At 44.1% G+C, this 23349-nt stretch overlaps 1 long non-coding RNA gene across 4 annotated transcripts; it reads right to left on the reverse strand.

Annotated features, from left to right (window-relative positions):
• Positions 1–685: 685 nt before the first annotated feature.
• Positions 686–11002, reverse strand: LOC309687445. Of its 4 annotated transcripts, none has more exons than XR_014270770.1 (5): positions 10339–11002; positions 4904–4960; positions 2888–3790; positions 2578–2806; positions 686–759 (listed from the first exon to the last, which is right to left on the reverse strand). It is a non-coding gene; the product is annotated as an uncharacterized lncRNA (long non-coding RNA). The 4 variants fall into 4 exon arrangements; XR_014270772.1 differs by lacking the exon at positions 686–759 and having other exon boundaries at positions 2447–2806; positions 2888–3085; positions 3703–3790; XR_014270771.1 differs by lacking the exon at positions 686–759 and having other exon boundaries at positions 2447–2806; positions 4904–4955.
• Between the last annotated feature and the right edge of the window lie 12347 nt (positions 11003–23349).

Here is a 23349-nt window from a genome sequence, read left to right on the forward strand (position 1 = left end):
CTCCAACAGGGCCTTGGGTATGGTTGAGGTTCATCAGCCGTGATGAGCCACAGGTGTGCGTGGAGAACAGGTGAACACTGGAAGACGGGCGCCACCCTGCAGAAAAACACAGCACCGCAGGAGCCACTGACGAATCATGACGACATGATAAAATGTTTAAAGTATATTTTTAAAAAACCTGTCTAACACAGTTTCTAATGTGCAACAGCTATTCTTGACATACAGTAGGAGCTTATACAATAGTGTATTACAATACCATGGAAGACATAGCGCTGTCCTTGTCTTTATTTTCAGTGATTGATCAGTGCTATCGGTGGGTGTCTCAAGCTTTGGTAGTGATGTACAGTTCTAGGTCCACTTAGTGGGATGCAGCTAGAAACACTTTTAGGTCACTGGTAATGTCAAAACATCCATTCATGTTATTTTTGTAGGCTACAGGTTTTTTTAAAGAAAGAAACAGTAAAGGTGCTCACACATCACCTCATCATTGTAGTGTGTGTAAAAGAAACAGTAAAATATAAGGATCAAAGATTAGAAAGAGATGTGCTTCCTTCTAATAACAGAAGTGTCTCGTCTGCTGGAACTACCAGGTTCAATCAGGAGCTTTAAAGTCAAAAAAGAAGATTTTTATTCCCACCTGGATTCATTTCTGGTGCTCCAGAATAGACAGAAAGTGTTGAAGGTGGCTGCAGCTGCCTGAATTTACCACCACACTTCAGAAAAGCCCAGGTGTGGATCAGGTTGTAATGTGAGAACCTTCTGAAAAGCATATAGTCAAACTATGAAAAACAGATTTCTTTCTGGTTTTATACCCACTAACAGCAGCAGTGGGTATAAAAATAGGAACAATATAAGAACAATGATACAAACTGTGTATAGAGCACACCTAAAACTGACCTGCTACCTCTCACCCCTTGTTGGTCAGTAGCTTCAACTGTCATTTAATATCACAGTGTAAAAAAGTTTGCATTTCTCTGCTCGTGTGTAGCTTCTGTCTTCTGCTGATGATGAGCCCTCCAGCTAATCACTGATGTCACTGTCACTGATTTAATTGTATTACCAGTGCTGTTTAAAATTCCTCTGTGACCCAGATCTCATCTGCTCATTGCTGGTGAAACACTGTAGAGACGTGTCGCATTAGGCTGAATATCAGATGCACTGTTGCTGTGTTAATTTTGCCAATGAGAGCTTGGGAATAGAGAGGTTTTTTTACTCCCACTGGCAAAGATCACTTCTTTGACACTTGCGATGTATTTACATTTTTCACATTCAAATGGTAAATGGCCTGTATTTATATAGCGCTTTACTAGTCCCTAAGGACCCCAAAGCGCTTTACATATCCAGTCATCCACCCATTCACACACTGGTGATGGAAGCTACATTGTAGCCACAGCCATCCTGGGGCGCACTGACAGAGGCGAGGCTGCCGGACACTGGCGCCACCGGGCCCTCTGACCACCACCAGTAGGCAACGGGTGAAGTGTCTTGCCCAAGAACACAATGACCGAGACTGTCCAAGCCAGGGCTCGAACCGGCAACCTTCCGATTACAAGGCGAACTCCCAACTCTTGAGCCACGATCGCCCCACATTCAACACTGACATTTGCTACAGCTGGTTTTAGGTTGAAGGCTGCAAACAGCCCTCGTCCTGCTTAATTCAGAAAAAAACTCACTGTCTAACAGGCTGTGATGGTCCTGAGTTTGGTTCTATTTTGATTTCAGTCTTTTGCGTTTCCTTTTTGTTCATATTTTCCTTGTGTTGCCAATATTTCTTCGTCTGGCTCTGTTTTATCAATCAGTTCCCTTGTTTTCCTCATATCAATTTCCTGTTTTATTTTGGTAATTGAAGCCTTACAAACAACAGCAATTGACTTCCCTCTCTCTACCTGGGTTTGATTTCCGTCCTTTTTGACTTTCTGCCCGACCCCGGTTTCACCTTTGTCCAATCCACCCCGTGTATGTGTTGCATAATTCTGTCAGATTTCAGATAATCTGTTTACCGCCTCTTGTTCCTCGTGGATTTCTTTTACTTTGAGCTGATGAAAGCTCTTGTTTTGTTCTCCAGCCTGCCTCCCATTCTGCCCTGCACTTTGATTCCTCTCTCTGGCTTATCCTGACAGAACCATTATATCATTTTGATTAAATTAAGGTGTGAAACTTGAAGCTTTAATCCCCTTCTAAGTCCCTTTGATATAAATAGATGCTAATTAAATAATCTGTAATTTCCCAAAGGTTTAAACAGATCCCAAGTCCCTTTACTGGTTTGTTGTTACACTCAAAAAAGAAATAATTGAAATATGAGGAAGACATTCAGATAATAATAGAATCAATTCAAATAAAAAGCAACAAACCCAAAGGAATTGTCACAAACAAGGATGCAGTGGACTCAAGAGCAGACTCGATTGCTTGAACTATGTACAATTTATTGAAGGAAAAGGAACTTAAACAAGACTGGGTCTAACAGAAATCATTTGCAGGAACTGAGGGAGGCCCGAGGGCGGAGAAGAAGGGTTTTACTTAATGGGAAACAATTAAATGGCAGAGGTGAGTGGTACTAGTGGAGAGTCTTGGGCTTACTTGAAAACACCGTTTATTAGGAGGGGAAGGGGTTGCCGTGGGAGCGTCCCAGGGATGGTTGAGAGTGTGGGGAAGCTGGTCCAGGTTCCAAGGTGTCCAGGGAAGTTGAAGTACGGGCTGGAGGGCAGGCTGAGGAGAAGATGAGTGTGTGGTCCTAGGGTTCTAGGCAGACTGGAGAACGGGATGGAAACAGAACCAGCGCTGCTGATGAGTACGACGGATGATGAATCTGGAGAACACAGGAGACGGAGAACACATTAACCCACGATCCAGGCACACAGAGTCCGAGCACAGAGGAGGCCAAGTTTACCACGGGTGGTAGCAGGACGAACTGGCGAGGAGTGGCAGGCAGTGCTGGCTTAAAAACCCTCTAGATGGAGCCCCGGAAACTGGAAGCAGGTGACGAGTTGGCCAACTCCACCCCAAGGGACGGACAACAGGAACCTGGACCACACCCGACCAGACACTCCCACAGCATATGACAGGAATGTCACATAATAACCAAGATCTGAGATTCAAGAGTCTCAAATGAGGGAATCACACATCATCTGGACACTTAGACAATGTAATGGAATTGACATTAGCATCAGCAACACCTTTAGCCTGTTGTGCATACACATTTTTAAAATGGTAAAATCAATTCTATAGCCTGAAGTCACCAATAAAGAGCAGCAATGATGAGAGTGAGCTGTGATCTCTGCTTTGATTTGTGTTTTTTTTTAACTGTCCTGCTGAGCACAAAATAAAGTGAAGATAATAAAATATTTGCCTATTTGTAAGCTTTAAAATATCTAAAAGTCTATCTCTCATGCACTCTTGTAGAAAGAAAAATGAGGACTAAAGATTATGGAAATCCAGAAAAGCAAGCAGGACAAGCTGAAGGGAAGTTCAGGAAAACTTTAGGACTGATGAATGAAGCCAGCTCCTCGAATGGCCACTTACGGCCGACTTCAAATGTACAAGTTTATTTGTATAACACCTTTCATGCAATTCAAAGTGCTTAACCGAGGCAAAAGGAGATGAATACATTAAACACAAAACAAAACATTAAAATAATATATATGAGAAAATGAAATTAATGATTACAATAAGTTAAAAATCTAAACCAGTGGATGATGTCACCACCTCTGTGTCCATGTTTTGCAGAGTCTGACATCCAGAGCCACATCCAGCACGCCACCTTCAGATGCGGTGAGACTCAAATCTCGCTTCCCTGGAAAACAACAAAACAGCTCAGAGATTTTCCAAAAGAGCCACAATGATGTACCATTGATTGTACCATCTGCCACTTTTCCCTCTGTGGATCTGAACCAGTGTCCTCCGGGATACATCCTACCAAAATCTGTTGGCAGGAAATTCCCTGTCTCGTTTGGGCAAAGTAGTGATTTCATTTGGTTTAGCACCCCGCTCTATTTAAAATTCCTGTGTGACCTAATTTTCTTCGCTTCACTGTGGCTTCAGGACAGAAAGAGACATCATATCTGACTCACATTTACTTCACACATCAGATGTTCCTGCTTAAATTAAGTCAGAGTTTTGGGCGTCGGGGGAGGATGACTAAGTTGTTTCTACAGAACCAGTCCAACGGTTGGATTTCTTTACTCTGACTATTTTTTTTACATTATGTAAGAAAACAGAAGGATTTATGAAATAAAGTGTTTAACAAAATGTTTCCGAGCTTCTCACTACTTTCTCAAAATAACGTGTTCACTATGGGCAAACTGCGGTATTGGTCCCACAGCAGTTAATCCAGGAAACAGCCTCATTCAGTGTATGAATCCATATTGGACTGGAAGGGAGACAATGATGACTACAGTGGCTTCCTTCATAGAAGATCAGTTGAGGAGATGCATCAATGCTCAATATAAGAGAAAGAAGGATTATTTTGAACTGTGAATCATGCAAAGCCACTGTTGCAGAGTTCAAACATAAAAGTACGAAGGATGTCTGAAGGATGTTTCCTTGACAAAAGGAAAGTGCAACTGCCCCCCTCTCTTCTCAGATTGTCCATTCTTGTTCCTGAGGAACACGAGGAGAGAGGAGACGAAGGTCTCATTTTATAATGATGTAAATAAAGTGCATCTCAGATTGCTTTGTAATCTCCTGAGTCGTTCTTTATTTTATGATCTCAGATATAAGCTTTTAACATTTTCATATTCAGGAGTTGATTTCTTTCAATTCACAAACAATCACACACAAACGACAAGGAGGGAAAAAAGCAGATTATCTTAAATAACTGAAACAAGTCATGAAGACAAAGAAGTTTTGAGAGTCCTCCTCACGGTTTGCACAACCCAGCTGTGTGCCGCTCCTCTTTAAGGCTTACCAGGTAAAAACAGCTCCTCAGTGATGGGACGTCCTGCAGCCTCCTCTGTCTTCTGTCCTTCAAAACAAAATCCTTTAAGATAGTGCACTGTGAGAAGCTTTATATACCCCCATATATATTTATTTATATATATTTTGTTTCTGTATATAACGTGCACATTACCTCTTAAACGTATTTTTATCTTTATTTATCTTATCTTCCTATCCAAAGAATGTTTATTGTAAAAACCTGCAGCTGTAAATGGAGAGATGTCAAACTGTGTTTCATTGCTCTGTTAACAGTGACAACAAAGATCTGTCTTATCTTATCTGAAACATCAGAACCAACACTAAACACGAGAGAACGTAACAGGAGAAAATAACACTTGAAGTATTTAAAACTAATAGAAGCCACAGAGACCATGACAACCATGACCTAAAACTTCTGATTTCCACTGCAGACCATGTTAGTGTAACAGTGTTTATGTGGTCTTATTCCTGAAATGTCAGTGCACGTCTTGGTGTGGCCTGTTAGGTGAGGCTGGCGGCAGTAATCACTGCCCGTCTGCTGAAGCTACACGAGAGGTGAGTTGTACTGTCCCGCACATAATGCGGTTATGTATTACAGATGGATAAAACGTGTTTGCTCAACTGACGCACACAGAGCCTCATGCCAGTTTGTGCACTTTTCATTTGTTTAATGTTGTGTAAAACTCTGTATGCTAAAGTGGATGCTAACAGGATGTTCTGCTTTAGCGTGCTGTGCAGCCATTTGTACTGACCCGACACCATGTTTCCATCCAGGAAATAAATCTGCATCAATCAAGCAGAGACTCCTTGTCTTCTTTAAAAATACAACACAATGCAGAGTCGAAGGGTTTATTTGGGCCGACCTGTTTCAGCAGCATGAAGCAGAACCCGCTTACATTAGCAACACTACAGGATCAAGTTAAGATGGCGCCGGTGAGGTCGGCTGCCATCACGACTGCTCCGACCACTTTTTCTTTGTCTTTGTTTTTTAAGTTAGTTTTCAGCGTTTCTAAATCGGCAAAATCATCACCATTGGGTACATTAGGTATGACCGTGACACTCTTGTTTCTATTGGTATACAATGTACTCACAATTCGAAGTTTTTAACTCCGGATCCGAGCTGGCCGAGTGAGATCTCGAGGGAGAACAAAGGGAAGCAGCGGCGGCCTAGAGGGAAGCGAGCCGGCGTCAGGAACAGGCTGAGAGCTCGTGCACACCGCACACCTCTGCCTAGCATCCTGCTCGCCAACGTCCAGTCACTGGAGAACAAGCTTGACGACCTCAGGGCCAGGATAAAGTTCCAGAGAGACATTCGGGACTGCAATCTCCTCTGCTTCACCGAGACATGGCTGAACCCAGCGGTGCCGGACCACGCCATCCAGCCGACCGAGTTCTTCTCGGTTCACCGCATGGACAGGACACGGGACTCGGGGAAGTCAAGGGGAGGCGGCGTGTGTTTAATGGTGAACAACAACTGGTGCAACAGTGCGAACGTTGTTCCTCTCACACGCTCCTGCACAACAAATCTGGAACTACTGTCCATCATGTGTCGTCCTTTTTATCTACCTCGGGAATTTACATCGGTCATTGTAAGTGCCGTTTATATTCCACCACAAGCGGACACGGTCACCGCCTTATGCGAGCTGCATGAGGCACTCACACAGCACCAGACACAACACCGGGACGCTGCGCTTATTGTGACGGGGGACTTTAATAGCGCCAACCTCAAACGCGCAGCGCCGAACTTTTATCAACACATCACCTGCCCCACCAGGGGTGAAAGGACACTGGACCACTGCTACACTACGGTCAAGGACGGCTACAAGGCACAATCCCGCCCCCCGTTTGGCAAATCTGATCACGCCGCCATCTTCCTCATGCCAAAATACAAACAAAGGCTGAAACAGGAAGTTCCGGTTCAGAGGAAGGTCGCGCGCTGGACGGATCAATCGGTGGCCGCGTTACAGGACGCACTCGATGACGCAGACTGGGGCATGTTCAGAAACAGCTCCGACGATGACGTCAACGTGTTTACGGAAGCGGTTGTGGGATTCATCGGGAAACTAGCGGATGATACCGTGGAGACAAAGACTATCACAACGTTTCCCAACCAGAAGCCGTGGGTGGATAAAACCATCCGCGACGCTCTGAGATCCCGCACCGCTGCCTACAACACGGGACTCATGACGGGGGACATGGACCCGTACAAAGCCGCGTCATATAACGTGCGGAGGGCGGTGAAAGAGGCGAAGCAGCGCTACGGGAGGAAACTAGAGTCACAACTCCAACAGAGTGACTCTAGGAGCCTGTGGCGGGGACTAAGGACAATAACGGACTATAAAGCACCAACAGCCGGTATGACGAACGCGGCCGTGACTTTGGCAGACGAGCTGAACACTTTCCATGCTCGCTTCGAGGCTGCAGCTAAGGTCTCCAACAATGCTAGTGTTAGCGGCGCTAACGGCTGCAGACAGGAAGATACTGCCAGCACCGGAAACGTGCTCGTCATCTCCGAGCATGAAGTAAGGAGAGCCTTCAAGAGAGTGAACACCAGGAAAGCAGCAGGACCAGACGGCATCCCAGGTCGTATCCTAAGAGACTGCGCATACCAGCTAGCTCCTGTGTTCACTGAGATATTCAACATCTCTTTATCTCAGTCGGTGATCCCCACATGCTTCAAAGAGTCCATCATTGTTCCTGTCCCGAAGAAACCCCACCCTGCTTCTCTCAATGACTATCGCCCTGTAGCCCTCACCTCAGTAGTGATGAAGTGCTTTGAACGCCTGGTCAGAGACTTCATCATTTCTTCACTACCAGACACACTGGACCCACTACAGTTCGCTTACCGTCCAAATCGTTCCACAGACGATGCCATCTCTCATCTCCTCCACACATCACTCACTCACTTGGACACTAGAAGGGGGAATTATGTTAAAATGCTCTTCATAGACTACAGCTCTGCATTTAACACCATAATTCCCTCCACACTCACCACCAAGCTGGAGCATCTGGGACTCAGCTCATCTATGTGTCAGTGGATCTCCAACTTCCTAACTGGCAGACCACAGGCAGTAAGGATGGGCGGACATGTCTCAGCCTCCACCACTCTCAGCACTGGAGCCCCCCAGGGGTGTGTTCTGAGCCCCCTGCTGTACTCTTTGTACACATATGACTGTGTGGCCACTACCAGCTCCACCACCATCATCAAGTTTGCTGACGACACCGTCGTGGTGGGCCTGATCTCTGATAACAACGAGACGGCCTACGTGAAGGAGATTAGGAATCTGGAGAACTGGTGCCAGAGGAACAACCTCCTTCTAAACGTCAGTAAGACAAAGGAGCTGATAGTGGACTTCAGCACTAAGCAGGAGAGGAACTACCAGACCCCCGTCATCAACGAGTGCCCAGTGGAGAGAGTGGACAGCTTCAAATACCTCGGAGTTCACATCACGCAGGACCTGTCATGGTCCTGTCACATCAACACCGTGGTGAAAAAGGCCCGACAGCGTCTCTACCACCTCAGACGCTTGAGAGACTTCCAACTGCCCTCCAAGGTGCTCAGGAACTTTTACTCGTGCACCATAGAGAGCATCCTGGCGGGAAACATCTTAACCTGGTTCGGGAACAGCACCATGCAGGACAGACGAGCTCTACAGAGGGTTGTGCGGTCAGCTGAGCGCACCATCCGCTCCGAGCTCCCTGACCTGCACTCAATCTACAGCAGGCGGTGCTGGACCAAGGCCAGGAAGATCGTGAAGGACCTCAGCCATCCCAACAACAGACTGTTCTCTCTGCTGAGGTCAGGAAAGCGATTCCGCTCCCTGAAGACCAACACAGAGAGACTGAGGAGGAGTTTCTTCCCGCAGGCGATACGGTCTCTCAATCACACCACCACACAGTACTGACCCACACATATGGTTCTTACACACACACTGGACTTTCTGGACTTTGTTTTTGCACAACACTGGTCACTATATTCTTCATTTCCAGTTAATACTTGTACAGCTGCTGTTATTGTGTATATATTTATTTATATTTAGATTTCTTCATACATTCTTATATAGTTCTATATTGTGTATTGTGTATTTTGTTGTACAGTTATTTTATTTTCAACTTTAATTTATATATTTTATCTTATTCTTCCCAGTTAAATTTACCCTTCATTCTAATTTGTGTTGTACAGTTATTTCATTTTTAACCTTAATTTATATTTTATTCCTTCTTAGTTAAATTTACCCTTTTTAATTTTTCATATTTATTTCCTATCTTATTCATAGCCTTTTCCTTTTTTGTTTTCTTTAGGTCACGAGCAGTTGTCCAAGCATTTCACTACATATCGTACTGTGTATGACTGTGTACGTGACAAATAAAATTTGAATTTGAATTTGAATTTGGATCCACACTGGTATCTGCAGAAGGTAGAGGCCACCAGTCGCTGCCACCGTGGATTCATTTCTTACAGATGATCTGACAGAGACTTGTTGTTGCATAAAAATAATAAACAGGCTGCAGGAGACCTCACAGTGAAATACACTTTATCTAATAAATATGTACATTTCCATGGTTACATTCTTTTTCTCCCATCCATTTGCCATTGTTAATGCACTCTGGCAGCTAACTGAATGTTTATTATCTATTATTTGTAATTCGTGCTTTGGCAAGTACTTGTCTGCTATTGCACTAATGAAACACATTTGAAATGGAAATTGATAAAGTGAGGAAGACACAAGTAGAAAGAAGCCTGTGTGTGTGTGTGTGTGTGTGTGTGTGTGTGTGTGTGTGTGTGTGTGCGCGCGCGTGCGTGCGTGTGTGTGTTGAGCCTACAGGACAGGCGGTCCTATTAGTGCTGATCTGGTGTCACCCAACGGGCCGCACAGGCTGTGATTATTCAGATTAGGGTGTTTGTTAAGGCAGTTCGCTGATCAGATGTGTCAGTCGCTGTGACTGCAACACTGGTAATACACTTGAGTTGGCAGTTTTACATCCAGTAGCTGTGGGAACTAAATTTGGCTGAACAAAGTCTTGCTTTCTCTCAGGAAGCTTTTACGTACTTGCCAAACAAGGTCCTCACACATGGGGCAGAGCAGGCCTGAAGGCAGGAGAAGAGTGCTTCTGCTCAAAGGTTACCAGATTACCGTATTTCCCGGACTACAAAGCGCACCTGAATATTAGCCGCACAAGCTAAAATCAGGGGAAAATCCTGTTTTGTACATACATTAGCCGCACCTGACTAAAAGCCGCAGGTGTTTCAATATTGACTTATCATATGTAAGAGAATATGCACAAAGCGAATTGTCAGGAAAGAGATGGCTGTTTGGAGACACACCCCTTTTATTAATATTTTGAAAATCAAGTTATGGGTACATATTTGCACATGTAGTACATAACAGTAACCTACAGCACACCAGAAAAATAGATTCGGACTACCTTTTAGGCTCAGGTGCAGTGACACGGCTTTAACAAGAAGAAAAGTCAGTCATTCACCACCATCTTCCTGCGCACTAAAACCACCAAAGTCCTCTTCTCCAGTGTCGGAAACGAACAGGCTCAGGATGGCTTCGTCATCCACTCTCAGCTTCTTTCCTTCGTTGTCACTTTCAAAACCAAAGATAATCCTCATTGTCGTTGTCAGTGTCAGAGTCGAACACCCTCTGAAGGGCCGTGGCGGTGTCCTCCTCTCCATCATGCAGCAGTCCAGCCCTTCGAAATCCGTTGGTGATCGTGGATGTTTGCACACTTTTCCACGCTGTCAGAATCCACCGGTAGAGTTGAGCACAACTTGCTTTTCGCAAGTTTATCGCCGCTCGTCATCCACGACTCCCGCTGAACGCGTAGCGCTACTTTGAAGTTTGTTTTTCGCGCTACTTGTACGGCACTATGTTGCCTGGCGGATGGACATGTGACCAACATACCACTCTTGAACCCCGATCCTTCCGCCAGGCAACGTAGTGCCGTACAACAGCGGAACAAACAAAACAAATCGTCTTACGATATCACAAAAATCATGGACAATCTATAGAAAAGCCGCACCTGACTAAAAGCCGCAGGGTTCAAAGCTTGTGCAAAAAGTAGCGGCTTATAGCCCGACAATTACGGTAGTCACCTGACAGCAGGTAGACAAAACAGAAATAGTATCATTTACAGCACCGTGGTGCCCTCGTGGAAGGTCCTTAACCCCAGGGGTTCAATGGCAAGCAGGTCACAGTGTGTGCTTTACTGTGTGCATGAGATCAATTATACCGATATTCAGTATAATTCAGGTTTATTCATATATATAACCCTCCTCTCGCCCCTGCAGGCGGTCTTTCACCTTCAAGCTCGAGTCCTGTACCAGAGGCCTGGGAGCTTGAGGGTCCTGTGCAGTATCTTAGCGGTTCCTAGGACTGCACTCTTCTGGACAGAGAGATGTTGTTCCTGGGATCTGCTGGAGAAACTCGCCTTGGTTGCGAGTCGCTGCATCGAGTGCTCCAATTAACACTGGGACCACAGTTACCTTCACCCTCCACATCTTCTCGAGTTCTTGTCTCAGCGCTTGGTACTTCCCCAGCTTTCTTGATCTCGTGTTCCTTCTTCCTGATGTTGCTGTCATTTGATGAAGCTCTATCACTACGGTCGTCTTCCTCTGCTTTTCCAACACTACTATGTCCGCTTGGTTAGCCATCACATTTGTCTGTATGTGGAAGTCTCACAGGATCTTAGGCCAGTCACTCTCGACCACCCTGGGGGGAATATCCCATTTCGACCTCGGGACATCCAGGGCATACTTGGCACAGATGTTCCTGTATACTCTGTCAGCCACTTTATATATTGTGTATAGTTCCAGTTTCTCTTGATGCATCCAGCGAAGGAAATCCCAGAAAGCTGTGTCATCTTGATGTTGCATTGTTAGTTGGAGCCAATTTATAACAGAAATCTCCTCAAACAGTTACCTGATTTAACTCTAGTTTTAAACTTTTTGAGTCTGTTAAAAGTAGAAATAGTGTCTGTCTGCTGAAACCAAACCTGGAGCTGGTTCCACAGAACAGGGGCCAGAAATCTGAAGGCTCTGCCTATTGTTCTTTTGAAAGCTGTAGGAAACATGATCTCTGTTGCTCATCCCTGTGATTATTTCAGCTGTAGTCTTTTGGATGACCTGCTTTAAAGAGTCTAATATTAAAACATTACAATAGTTCAGCCTCAGTGTAACAAAGCTAGAAAGAGAGTTAGCCTTGTTGCAGAGTTAATAGGAACCCATAAACTAAACAACATATGCGTTGGTCTAAAATACAGTTGTGGCCCTTTCGCCTTATGGGAAACATCTGTCTCGTGTGCCTCCTTTTTCCTTTGTGCACTCCTCTGCAGTGACAGGTGTTCATCAGAACGCGATGAGCTTCCACTTTATATAAGTGTTATAATCAGCCAGACCCAACAGATGTGGACTGTCAGCATTTGGCGCACTTATTAATTTTCATCCGATGTCGTGTGTTACTGTGAAAGACAGCTGACATCTGGGACAGCGTGGAGTGTTTCCACAAACAGTGACCCACAGACATTTAAAAACCTGAAACATGGTAAGTTGTTGAAGTAACGACACACCCGTTCAGGTTTGTTTTGGCAGATTGTTGAGAGTCCTGTGATTATTAATTATCTTTTATTATCATTTTATTTTTAGGAAATATATATTAGATAGAAATGCTTATTTCAAGATGACTAAACAAAATAAACTGTATAATACCCGGAAAATGCTCAACCAAACGTTGCTTCATGGAGACTCGGCAGTAAAATCGTGAAATGAGAACAACTCAACTGAATTCTTCTGTTAGAATATCGAGGCTGTGTAGTCATGTCATATGTAAATGATAGAATGGGAAAGAAAAAAACTAAATAATGTTAAAAACAAACAAGCCTTTGAATGTGTACCTTGAAAACGTTTAGGTTCCATCCTCCACTGGTTCACCCACCAAGTTTGAAGGCGATCAGATGGTTTTTGAGACAGAAAAGAAACAGATGGAGATATTTCTTCATTTCGAGATTTCAGAAGAAATGCAAATAAAATCTCACAGTTAAATAAGCCAAGTGTTAAATTCTATAAACTCTATAAACACTCAAAATACACGCAAACAGTGCAAGATGATGGGTACACTGCTTTAACACACACACACACACACACACACACACACACACACACACATAATGGATCACTGTAACTTAACAAGGGTCACAGTGGGAAGCTGTAATATGATTTCCCCTTCGCTCAGTCTGCAGCAGGTGGGCTGCAGAAGAGTCTGATTCTAACAAGCAGCATATGAGTGCTGTCAACTTCACTCACATCATTTAGCGAGCGCACACATGCAGACATGCACAAACACAAGACAAAAAACCGATGACGCAAATACAATATTTAAACGTGCACAGTACCTTTGCAACAAAACAAACCTTCACCCAGACAGAAACACACTCAGGCAGATGAATAAAGATAATGCAAAAACATGGTGTCACTACTGCAAACTAATAGTTATGTTTACTGTTGGAAGCAAAATTACACTAAATATCAGCTGGATGCCATCAGTATCAAATACCATCTGCAGGTTTGAAAGGTTGCTTTTAGAATCCAACTGATATCATTTTGCTTAAAGAAGCAAGATATAAACTGTCCTAAGTTACTGTAAAAAATCTAATCTATGGCTGAGCATGTCTACATGTGTTCTGTAGGACTACAGGGACAAAATGGAGTCCAGCTACCACAGCTTTGACACCAGGCGACTGTGGAACGGACTGCGCTGCATCACTGACTACAAGAAGGTCAACGCAGTCAGTGTTCAGCCCACTGCATCTCTTGCAGACGAACTTAACAACTTCTATGCCCGTTTTGACGCAGACAACAGAGAGCAGATCCTCTACCCTCAGGAGGACAGTGAGGCTGCAACTTTAACTCTGAAAACAGAAGCTGTGAGATGGACCTTTAAAAAGGTAAATCCTCACAAAGCTCCAGGACCGGACGGCATCCCAGGCCGGCTACTCAGAGTGTGTGCAGACGAGCTGGCAGAGGTGTTCACCAACATCTTCAACCTCTCCCTGAGGCAGTCAGTGGTCCCCACGTCCCTCAAAGCATCCACCATCATTCATGTTCCCAAAAAATCAGTGGTCTCCTGTCTGAATGACCACCGTCCTGTTGCACTGACATCCGTCATCATGAAGTGCCTGGAGCGGCTGGTCAAAGGTCATATCTGCTCCTCCCTCCCTGACACACTGGACCCTCTTCAGTTTGCCTATCGGACAAACAGAGCCACAGAGGATGCCATCGCCCTGGCAACGCACACCACCCTCACTCACCTGGAGAAAGGGAATACATATGCAAGGATGCTCTTCATCGACTACAGCTCGGCATTTAACACCATCATCCCCTCAAAACTTGCCACGAAGCTCGTCGACCTTGGGCTGGGAACACCGATCTGCAGATGGATTCTAAACTTCCTCACAAACAGGCCCCAGGTGGTGAGAGTTGGTAAGACACCTCCTCATCACTCATCCTAAACACAGGTACGCCACAGGGATGTGTGCTTAGCCCCCTCCTATATTCCCTGTTCACACACGACTGTGTTGCTAAACAAGAGTCCAACATCATCATCAAGTTTGCGGATGACACAACCATCATAGGCCTCATCACAGGCAATGATGAGACGGCCTATAGAGAGGAGGTGATGGCGCTGTACGAGTGGTGCCTGGAAAATAACCTGACTATCAACATCAGCAAAAATAGAGAGATGATAGTGGACTACCGGAAACGACCAGTCAGAGAACACCAGCCCATCCACATCAACGGTGTCAAGGTCGAAAGGGTCAGCAGCTTCAAGTTCCTTGGAGTCAACATCACTGAGGACTTCTCCTGGACCCTTCACACAGACACTGCTATCAGGAAAGCTCGCCAGCGGCTTTACTTCCTGAGGAGGCTGAGGAAGTTTGGCATGAACGCCAACCTCACCTCAAATTTTTACAGGTGTGCAATTGAGAGCTTGCTGATGAGCTGCATCACAGTTTGGTACGGAAGCTGCTCTGCCAGCAGCCGTAAATCACTACAGAGGGTGGTGAAGGCAGCAGAGCACATCACTGGCACGAGGCTTCCTGCCATTCAGGACATTTATCTCCAGCGATGCCTCCGTAAAGCACACAGCATCATCAAGGACCACAGCCACCCCGCACATCAGCTGTTCTCCTTGTTACCATCTGGCAGATGTTACAGGAGCCTGTCTGCTCAGACAACAAACATCAAACATCAGGCATGCTTTCAGAGCGACACCCCTCCCCCACCTGGCTGGATCTGACCACCTCTGCATGTCCCTCACCCCCACCTACACCCCCCTGCTGAGAAAAACAAAGCCCCAGACAAAGACAATAAAAACCTGGCCTGAAGGAGCCCTTTCTCAACTGCAGGACTGCTTCTCAACAACTGTATGGGATTTAGTCTCCAGCCACAACCTCCAGGAGTACACGGACACTGTACTCTCGTACATCAGGAACTGTGTTGACAATGTCACCGTCAACAAAAGGGTCAGGGTGTTTCCAAATCAAAAACCCTGGATGAATAGCGAAGTACAATCCCTCCTAAAAAGCCGCAACACTGCCTTCAAGTCAGGGGACAGGGCTGCGTATAGGGCGGCCAGGGCAGACCTGAGTAGAGGCATCAGGAAAGCTAAGGCTGCCTATAGGAGGAGGATTGAAGATCACTTTGCTGACAAGGAGCCCAGAAAAATGTGGCAGGGGATCAATCACATTACCAACTACAGAAGCAATAACCAGGCAACATCTAGGACTGATGCCTCACTGGCTGAGGATCTAAACCGTTTCTTCGCCCGCTTTGAGACGACCAGGCCCCCAGCTGCCACACCACTTCCACCCGCCCCCAGCACTGGCACACTAACACTCAGGGAGCATCAAGTGAGGTGTGTTCTAAAGTCAGTGAATCCCAGGAAGGCGGCAGGTCCTGATGGAATACATGGAAAGGTTCTCAGAGCATGTGCTGACGAACTGACCGGAGTCTTCACTAAAATCTTCAACCTTTCCTTGTCATCAAACACCGTCCCGCCCTGCCTCAAAACCTCCACCATCATCCCCATCGCCAAGAAGACAGCTGTGGTCAGCCCAAATGACTACAGGCCTGTTGCACTTACGCCTGTAGTGATGAAGTGCTTTGAGAGACTGGTCTGTCAGCACATCAGGGCCGGTCTGCCTCCCACTCTGGACCCCCACCAATTTGCCTACAGACAAACCGATCCACCGAGGACGCTATCACCATAGCGCTCCACACTGCGCTGAGTCACCTGGAGCACCGAGGAAGCTATGTGAGAATGCTCTTTCTGGACTTCAGCTCAGCATTCAATCATATCATCCCGGAGATCCTGGTCCAGAAACTGTCTCACCTGGGACTCTCCACCCCCATCTGCCTCTGGATCAAGGACTTCCTGACAAATAGACCACAGTCTGTCAGACTCGGCCCCCACCGGTCCAGCACCATCACACTCAGCACCGGGTCTCCACAAGGATGTGTTTTGAGTCCCCTCCTGTTTACGCTCTACACATCCGACTGCTCCCCTACCCATCTCTTAAACACCATCATAAAGTTCGCGGATGACACCACAGTGGTTGGACTCATCTCAAGGGGGGATGAGTCAGACTACAGAGATGAGGTCGGTCAACAGACTGACTGAGTGGTGTTCAGTTAACAACCTCCAACTGAACACCACGAAAACTAAAGAACTTATCTTGGACTTCAGGAAGGGCAGAGCAGTCCCGGCCCCACTCTACATTCACGGGAACTGTGTAGAGAGGGTACACTCCATGAGGTTTCTGGGCGTGCACATCTCTGCTGACCTCTCCTGGACTGCAAATACCACGGCGGTGGTTAAAAAGGCCCAGAAGCGTCTCCACTTTCTGAGAGCGCTCAGGAGGAACAACCTGGAGGAGAGGCTGCTGGTGACATTTTACAGAGCCACCATAGAGAGCATCCTAACGTACGGCATAACAACATGGTATGCAGGGTGCTCAGCTGCGGACAGGAAAGTACTGCAGAGGGTCATCAACACAGCCCAGAAGATCACTGGCTGCTCTCTGCCCAGCCTGGAGGTCACTGCAAACTCTCAGTACCTCAGCAGAGCTGGCAATATCATCAAGGACCACTCTCACCCCAGCAACCAACTGTTTGAACTATTACCGTCAGGCCGACGGTACAGGTCACATAAAACCAGGACAAACAGATTCAGGGATAGCTTCTTTCCCAGAGCTATCACCGTAGTAAATAAGCACAAAAACAATTGAACCTATTCCATACCGTCACTGTCATTATATTATGCTGCTATTCATACTGTCATTATATTAATGCTGCTATCCTGTATATATTGTACATACTATTGTTTGAGTACTTACGATTGTTTTTTTGTACTTTTTATATTTTACATTTATATTTATTATTGAAACTTGCACCAAGGGAGTGGCACTCCAATTTCGTTGTACTCTGTACAATGACAATAAAGGCTATTCTATTCTATTCTATTCTATTCTATTCTATTCTAAAAACAGTTTTTACCACCAAGCCATACGACACCTCAACCACAACACTTAAACACACACAACACAGCACTCAGAAGCTACCCTGCAGCTTCACAAGTACTCTGTTTAATCTGCACTGGTCACTCCACTTTATTGTCATTGATATTTATATTTAAAAGTGCAATACTGTAATTTTCTGCTGCTCATTCCTGTGCAATATCCCATCTGCCCTCCCGTCATATTTCTTTTCAAGATTTTCTTATTTAATCACTAGTGTACATATATTTATATTTATAGATACATATATATTTTGTCATCTTTTCTCTTTTACCATGCCTCTCTAATATTTTGCTCCTTACTATTTTTCTATTTTCTTTATTATTTTATTTTATTTTATTATCGTGTCGTGTTGTGTTATATGTAGTGCCGACGTAGGACAGTTTTCCAATTTTATTGTACTACTGTACTATGTATGACTGTGCAATGACAATAAAGAGTTATCTTATCTTATCTTATTATATTTTCTCCTACTGTATCATGCTGCTGAGTGACTGCTGCTTGTCAAACACATTTCATTGCAATGTTGACCCTGTGCTAACTTGGATATGACAAATAAAACTGAAAACTGAAACTGTACCTCTGTCAGAACCTCTTGGTGTCTCAGTGTCTGCTAAACAGTGCAGCGCTCCAGAACATGGACAGCATGACAGCTCTCAACAACCTGTCTTTAAATTTCGGATTCTTACAATGATGAAGTGTCACAGTAACATAGCACGTTGGCTCTTGTCAAAAGTGATTATGCTGAAATTATCCCCATCCATCCTGACTGAGCCTAAGTTATTCTGCCAAGAAAAAAAGGAGAAACCTCTAAAAGGTACGCCAAGCTTGTGGGATCATTAAGAAGAGGTTTTAGAGGCTGCCATTCCTCGGACACTTGCTTTTAACAAGTATTACGTGAGAAGCCAATCATTTCAGGCATTTAATTTTATTTACAAAACAACCAAAAGATATTTAATTCTAATAAATACCAAGTGTTGAAAACATCAGGCACATTTTTGAATCCACTGTATATAGTTTAGGTTAACCAGAAACAGCAGAAAATCCCCGTATGTGTTCAGGCTCAGCTGTCATACCTGCTGCTGTACGAGCAACATTGTAGCTGTTCTTTGTCTTCTGTAACACAACTGTGCCTTTTTCCACTTGTCATCCTATCACCTTCTTAAGCAAGGATCATATGATACTTATTATTAGCTACACATGCTCACAGCGATAAATAACAGAAATCTGTCGTGTTGTTTTGTTTACCTCTCTGAACGTCAGACAAGTTGAAACTTGTGAGTCTAGTTTTGTCATTTTAAATAAGCATTAAAAAGGGGATAAAATTATGTTTTTAAATGGACATTTTTTGTCTTACAGGTTTGCATACAGCTGTCAGTATTTGAGCTGGGCTCTGGAGAGTGTCAGTGTTGATTGATACCAGCGTACACAGAAATCCTCACTGCTTCTTAAAGACTCTAGTTTTCAAGGGTATTAAAGTTTTGTATATTTCTTTAATAAAAGGAAAGACTGCTTCATGATCTCACTTGTGGCCTTAGAATAAGTGTTTAAACATCAGAATGGAAAGAATGTGGAGATTGGTGCAATCATCCAGCCTGTTTTCACGACTCATCTCTGCTGACTCATGTCGAGCCTGTCCCAGCTGACACGGTGCAGTAAATGTTTTACACCCTGTACAAGTTACCGATCCATCAACAGGCCATGCACAGAGACACACAACGCTGCACGCGCACACCTGATTTAGAATCACCAATTAACCTAACAAGTATATCTGTGGCTGCAGTAGGAAGTTGGGAAGATCATTAGCTCGTTATTTGAGGTAGTGCCATGTAGGCGAAAAGATATAGAGGCGACAAAGTCCACATTAGAGGATGACAGAGTTATTATGGGCTTCATCGGCTGACTTGCTGCATTTTTAAAATATCATTAAACTAAGTTTGGTTTTGTTGTGCATCACCTCTCACTCACTGTTTGGCCAGGTTTAGCTGGGACCACAACTTGTTTTCATACAAAAATTCTGCTTTAGGTTAAAAAAGATGATTCACTTTGAAAGCTGCATTACTTGGATTACCTGGGTGATAAGGACGGTGGGCAGATTCGCAATCACAAAAGGTCACCTACATAATCTAGTATGACTCAGCCCCCAGCTGTCATACAGCGAGAGGCAGGGTACATAGACAACCATGCGCACTCACACCTAACCCAATTTAGAATCACCAATTAACCTAACATTTCACCAGGCGTCCTCCCACAGCTCCAGGGAGAAAATCCACACAGGCACATGAAGGACATCACATAGGAACTTCATACAGAAAGACCCCATCATTAAAAAACATTTTAATATCGATGGGTTGATAAAACATAACTTAATTTTATGAAGAGGTTTTCTCTTGGCATGTTCGGCTACTATGTTATTAATGAGTGGTTGTAAAGCAGCATCTCAAAGGACAGTGATCACCTGTCACAGTGCATCCTCATCTATGGTTTATGTCTCATTGGTTTTATGCTGGGATTGCATTTGGTCTTCACCAAGCTGGAGATGCATGCAGGATGGAAACTGCTTTGTAAAGTACTTCATTACTGCATTAATACTTTAAACAGGTTTACGGGCAATATTTGAAAAACACGGTGTACTTGTATGTACGTATGTTTGTAGCTGTAGTGTTACTGATCAGGAGCAGCCGAGCGGGTGATGCTGGGCTACCACAACGTCCCCATGTGTGTTGATAAATGTGCGGTTCAGAAGCTACAGAAGTTACTGTGAAATGTAAGAGACCATGTTACAATAATTTGGTTTTGGCTTGGCGTTATTTGTTCCTTTATTTATTTCTGTGTGTAGCCAAAAAGTGGAAATGATATGATACGTTTATATTTTATCCTTTTTGAAAGATCAGTTACTATCGTACAGTTGTTAGGAGTTAGTGCTAAAATCCAGCTGTGTGTGCATGAGTGTGTGTGTGTGCGTGGCCTAAAGGTGATCCATATTATCAGGAGACCAATGAGGATGACCTAGAATTGTGATTATTATGCTCACTAGACACTTAAATAACCAAAGGCCTGAACATTTCTCATTGTTACAGCGACTCCTTGAGACTTCCTGCAGGTCTCTGGAGTGAAGCAGAGCAGCCAAGTTTGGAAAGCCAGCGGGGCTGACGGTTTGGGAAACAGCAAGCTTTGCACATTTACCAAATAAACATCTCTGTAATAATGAATTCAGGCCAGTGGTCCCATACTACCCGTTATGTAACACGGTGCTGTTTTCTTTGCTTTTCAATAGTAGATACTGAGATATCGGTAAGATGGATGTCTTAAGTGTAACGGACAAAAAAGGCCACTTTTAAAACACTCAGAAACTTTTCCTGAAGGACACTAAGACAAATTAGCCTGCCGAGGAGAGATGGGGAACGCCTCTTCTCATTACGGCCTTAATTTATTCTTTGGATGTGCAGGAATGAAATAAGATACATGTGCCCGTCATGCGTAAGTGAGTTGTCACTTATCTAATAAAATCACAAGCTCTGCTGTGTTCCAGTCTGCTCGGCTTCTTATTTCCAATCAGACAGGGTTGAAAATGGCTTGGTCGATCTGACTCTGCATGTCTTGGAGGAGGTTCATTAAAAATGTGGCTCCAGATCATCTAAAACAATCATGACTAAAGTTTGGTAAAACAAAAGTGAAACACCTTCTGCATTCAAATATAGTTTAGTGCTGACAGATAGAAGTATGTGAGCTGAGTGTGCGTTGAGTGTTAGATACCACCTGCAGGTTTGACAGAATAGCTTTTCCCCTTGTTCCCTGCTTTATATGTTTACTGTGACATTTTAAAAGCAATAATATCAGTGAATAAAATATAAAGTTTGTCATATTTTGTCATAATATTTGTTGTTCATTAGGACTTTTTAAAACCACTTCAAATGATCTCAGTGTTGTTACAACAGCTACCAACAGCGAATCAAAGACAGAACTTCCTATTATTTTTTAAAGGAACTTCTGGGATCTGCAAGATGCACTGAATTTTCAGTCTCTACTTGTCACATCGGCGTCCTTGATCAGAACCCGTTGGTATCAAGTTTTGGAGATTATTCATAGCTGAGCTTTGACAACTGCCAGAAAAGAAGAGCCATCGTTATTTCATTTCATTTGGGTATCATAAGAAGGATTTTCTGTAAAACCAAAAGTATGGTGTCAAATCTCTTAGTGCACATTTCCTGCTTTGACTAAGATGCAATCTCTGAAGCCTAAAAATGCATGTGCGCTGTTCCCCCAGCTGCTACTTGAGGCACAAGTCCACACAGAGTCCCGTGTTAAAATGCCCAACTTTACAGCATTAAAAGCAGTGTTGAGTGACAGAACATGCAACTGGAACTGATGAGAATCTGCAAGACTCACGTTCATTACTTCAAGTCATTAGCCTGAAGCTTGTCCTACTGAGAGATAATGAGGTGTGTTTTTTATCCTTCTTTTGTTTTTATCGTGGTCATTTTTTATGACTTTGATAATAAATTTGTCGCTAATCGTGTCACACCACTGTGCTTTTTAAAATGTGGTTTTGTGGTTCCAGAGGACTCCAGTCCAAAGTACCCAATTCCACCTGTGCAGTTTCAATAAACTGGACTATTTATTCGATTAATTAAGGCCTTTTAAATTAAAGCATCACGCAGTATGTAGGAGCACTTTATTAGTCATTTTATAGAACAAAGACTGAAGTTATTAGAACATTCAAAATGCTGCTGGATCTACCTGAGACAGGTGGGGTCTGCACTGAAACCAAGAGATGATGCTGCTAAACTGAAAATTGCAATAGCTACCATAATTGCAAGTTAACTTGTTGGACATGAGGAAAGCTCCACCTGCTCATGTGACTGTCCAACATTTGGCTGGAAAATCTATTAGAAGAAGGTGTCACCTTTGTGTGCCGTATCTGCCGTGTTAGCTTGTGTTTATCTTTTAGCTGTTTTTAGCTTTCCCACAGCTGTCCTTTGACACTGATTATAGCCATAAAATGTGTCAACAGTATTTACAGGAACAGCCAAAGGGTGGAGAGTGTGAAATTGGTGGTTTCATAATCTCTTCTCTTTGCAGATGATGCGGTTCTACTGGCTTCAATGAACGATGACCTCGAGCTTGGACTAGGTTGGTTTTCAGCTGAGTGTCAATTGGTTGAGATGAGAATTAGCACGGTTAAGTCTGAGCTCATGGTCCTCAGCAAGAAAAAGGTGGAATGCTCTCTCTGGGTTGGGAGGAATGACTTGCTGCTCCCAGTGAAGTTTAAGCATCTCTGGGACTTTTTCACAAGTGAAGGGAAAGTGAAGCGGAAGGCTGACAGACTGGTGCAGCATCTGTATTCATTACAGCGCAGTACTGGTCTGTTGTGGTGAATAGAAGAAGGTTTGAAATCAAAACTATTCATATCCCCCCCTGCTAGCAAGCCACAGGTACTGTCCAAAAGAATATGATCACAGATATGAGTGTTGGAAATGAGCTTCCTCCAAAGAATATCTGGGTCTCAGAGTTGAGCTGCTGCTGCTCCACACTGACAGGAGCCAGTTGAGGTGGTTCAGACATCTAACCAGGATCAGTTCATCCTGGGTGATGCAGGTGATGCCCTGGGGAATACCTCTGGGATGGCCGGTTGTTTGTTTATTTCAGGTATTTTATATTAGGGTCAAAATGACCCAGATTTATTTCACCAAATAAATGCAAGACAGTGTTTATTCAAAATTACAAATTAAGTGATGCTAGAGTGAAAGAGCACTGAATTGGCTTTTAAGTAATAAAAAACTCAAAAGTTCAGATTTTAGTTTTATTAAAAAATGCAAATGAATTGTAACTTTGCAAAAATTATTTTCTCAAAACGAC

Source organism: Aulonocara stuartgranti (assembly GCF_965226115.1).
Source record: "Aulonocara stuartgranti genome assembly, chromosome: 14".
Classification (NCBI taxonomy): Eukaryota; Metazoa; Chordata; class Actinopteri; order Cichliformes; family Cichlidae; genus Aulonocara; species Aulonocara stuartgranti.